The sequence below is a fragment of the Neodiprion virginianus genome, unplaced genomic scaffold (genome assembly GCF_021901495.1).
Source record: "Neodiprion virginianus isolate iyNeoVirg1 unplaced genomic scaffold, iyNeoVirg1.1 ptg000042l, whole genome shotgun sequence".
Classification (NCBI taxonomy): domain Eukaryota; kingdom Metazoa; phylum Arthropoda; class Insecta; order Hymenoptera; family Diprionidae; genus Neodiprion; species Neodiprion virginianus.
In genome coordinates, this window is record NW_025804445.1 from 62561 (window position 1) to 66429 (window position 3869).

Below are 3869 nucleotides of genomic sequence, written 5' to 3' on the forward strand. Positions count from 1 at the left end.
ACTAATGACAACACGTGCTTCTGGCCATCTATGGCAGGTAATGGTCCCAAAAAGTCTAAGTAGACTGTATCGAACGGGGTCTTTGCTCGTTCGCGAAGTGTTAATTTGACTGCCGATTTGCCTCTGTTCCCTTTGCCTAGCGTACAGTTTAAACACCGTCTTGCGTATTTCACGATTGTGTGTCTCATTCTAGGGAACCAGTATGTTTTCGACGCTACTTCATACCCTTTGTCACCAGATACATGTGACAAGTCGTCGTGATATGTGCGACCAATTCGAAGCCTGTCTATCTTCGGTATGTACCACAAAAGTGTCTCTTTTCCGCCGGGGGTGATCATTCGTCGATACAACATACCATCTTTAACCGTGTATAACTTGCGCAGTTCTGCGTTCTGATTTTCTCTTATTTCCTTTATAAACTGTTGAACTTCATCTTCCTTAGCTTGTTCAGCCACTAACCAAGGAATACAATTCTTTTTCATAATCATAACTGGGTTTCGGCTCAGGTAATCCACGTGTGCAAGTTTCTTTCCTGCGCGATACTCAATTTCAAATTCAAAATCTTGTAGGTAGGTCCACCATCTAGCCACTTTCCCACTGATATGACGTTATGCCATTGTGGATTTGACCGCGTTACAATCCGTGACAACCTTGAATTTAATCCCGAGCAGATAGCATCTAAAATGTTCAACTGCAGTTACGACTGCTAATGTTTCCAACTCGTAAGAATGACGTTTACTTTCTTCAGCGGAATTTTTCTTACTAAAATAGGCTACTACTACCCGGTTTTCCCCGTCCCATTGCATAAGTATTGCGGCCACTTCTATACTGCTCACATCGGTATGAAGTTCTGTTGGTTTTCCGTGATCAAATATTTTGATAGTTGGTTTGCTAGTTAATATCGTGATGATTTTAACTCTCGCTAGTTCGCACTCACTTGTCCAGTTCCAGATCGAGTCTTTTTTCATCAGCGCGGTAATAGGTGATATTAGTATTGCGAAGGCTAGAATGAATCTTCTGAAGTAATTTGCGAGGCCCACAAATTGTCTTACTTGTTTAACACAGGTTGGAACAGGACTTTGTGTAAGCGCTTGAATTTTCTTGTCTGTTGGGCGTATACCAGACGCGGATATTTCACGACCCAGGTACTCTATTTTTGTTTCGAGAAGAACAAAACCAAACCTACATTTTTTATAATTTAGTGAAAAGCCGGCGCTAGTGAGTGCTTGGAGTACTATTTTCAAGTTACGCAAACCCTCATCGATGGTCTTTGACGGAATCAGAACGTCGTCTAAGTTTACAAGAGCAATCGTGTAACGTAAGTTCCCGAGCGCGTTGTTTATAGCTCGTTGGAATACGGCAGGAGCATTAGCTAGGCCAAACGGCATTCGTAGGTATTCGTACTGCCCATCCGGCGTTACAAATAATGTCTTGTCCCGTGAATCTTTAGCTATTGGCACCTGGTAGAACCCCGAAGCCATATCAAGACTCGTGAAAAATACTCCCTTCCCCAGGCGATCTAACTAGTCGTCTTTTCGCGGTATTGGGTAACGATCCTTTACTGTGAGTTCATTGAGCCGTCTGAAGTCGTGACACATGCGATCTTCATTTTCGTTTTTTCGCACCAACGACGTAGGGCTTGCATATTGTGAGTTACTTGGTTGTATTATCTGATTTTTTAGTAAGTCTTCTATGATTTCTCTAACCTTTTGTCGTTCGGCAAGGGACATTCGATACGGGCGATAAAAAAATGTGGTATCGCGTTTAAGTTTTATGGTGAGTTCGGCGTTGTTGACGGTGGTTAGTTGCTTTCCCGTTGTAAAATTTTTTCCAAATTTGTCGAGTAGGTCTGGCAGTCGCGCCCGGTCTGCTCCGGCCAGTCCTGTTTGTATGTCTTGTTTGCGGAGTGTCGAAACCGTGGCATGATCGCTTCGAAAAACTTCCTCTGCGTGCTTTGCGCGCACAACTTTAAGACCCTCGGCGTCATACGTGAATGCAAGTCCGTGGTCAATGACATGGCGTCCGATCAATACATCCGTTGGCATATCGTAGTTGTTAACAATATGTAGCATACAGGTAAAGTCAACGGCCTTAAGCGATACTAGTGTTTCTACTACTTCAGTTGAGGTGACTGTGCAGCCGCCTAACCCTGAGAGTTCCAATCGTCGTGGTGTGCGCGTCAAATTGCAGCGCGTAGCTGCTTGGTCCGATATCAAACTACAGTCACCTCCAGTATCGAGCAAGCAAGAAAACACTTTGTTTCTAATAATGATGATCTCGTCGTTCTTACGTCCCGGCTTTGGAAAGGCGTGCACACTTGGTTGGGTGCTCGTTCCTTTTTAAAACAATTTGCTTCGATATGCCCCGGTTTCTTACAAAAGTTACAAGTCATTGTGGAAGGTTCACCCCCTTTACTAGAGCTCAACTCTCGCTTCAACTTACGACACTCGTGCCGTTTGTGCCCGGGGATCCCGCAATGATGAAAGGGCATAGCCGGATAAGCAGGTCGAATCGGCCCCCGCTGAATATTTTGTCGGTACTTCAGGGATCAATTTGGACCCAAATGAAAATAATTCAGTGGAAATTTCAGCTATTAATCTTAAACGGTTTCCGAGTAATTGAAAAAAAACCTATTTTTTAGTATTTTTTTTTTTTTTAATAGTAAAATTAAAAATTTTTTTTTGCTGATTTTTTTTAAATACTTACGAGTAAAAGCTGCGAAAAAAATTTTTTTTATGATTTCTAGACTAATAGCCGATTTTTAAACTAAAAAACAAAATTACAATTATTTTTTTTTATGCCTATTTCAAAACATGCAATCACCAAATTTGGACAGAATACGTCTTTTATACCCCTCTGTACTCAGGAATTTTTTTAATTTTTTTCGTTTGGTGCAACGTCATGAAAAAAATTAAAAACCAATTTTTTGTTAATTATTTTATATTTCAACTGCTTAGAACACTACTTACAACTAATTATAAAATGTATTTATTCATAAAAATATTCATCAAAAACGTAAGTGGTCATCAAAATATTTGTTAATATTTTCGTCAATCTTCATCACTGTCTTCATTAATAACTACACAGCGCCCGGTATTATTGAAAATGCGACTTAATTGCATATTTTACCGACAGGATCATACCAGCTTTCTCAAGCAGTGTCATACTTAGCTGAGATGATGGATGAAGATAATAATATAAGCCTTCAGTACGTAAGATCGGCTGAAAACATTCTTAGATTTCAAGTAAGATCTCGGCATATTAATGCAAAAACATATCGCTGCTTCATTGAGTATCATCGTGGCAAAAATGGAGTTAACGGAATTTCTCGATATTGCTGTGATTGTGCCAACGGTCGGCGTACAGTTGGTTGTTGTTCGCATGCAGCAGCTGTTATTTATTACCTATCACATGCTAGATATTTATCGAGAATTGTAAGACCAGCAGAAATTTTAAGTCGCATTTTCAATAATACCGGGCGCTGTGTAGTTATTAATAAAGACAGTGATGAAGATTGACGAAAATATTAACAAATATTTTGATGACCACTTACGTTTTTGATGAATATTTTTATGAATAAATACATTTTATAATTAGTTGTAAGTAGTGTTCTAAGCAGTTGAAATATAAAATAATTAACAAAAAATTGGTTTTTAATTTTTTTCATGACGTTGCACCAAACGAAAAAAATTAAAAAAATTCCTGAGTACAGAGGGGTATAAAAGACGTATTCTGTCCAAATTTGGTGATTGCATGTTTTGAAATAGGCATAAAAAAAAATAATTGTAATTTTGTTTTTTAGTTTAAAAATCGGCTATTAGTCTAGAAATCATAAAAAAAAAATTTTTTCGCAGCTTTTACTCGTAAGT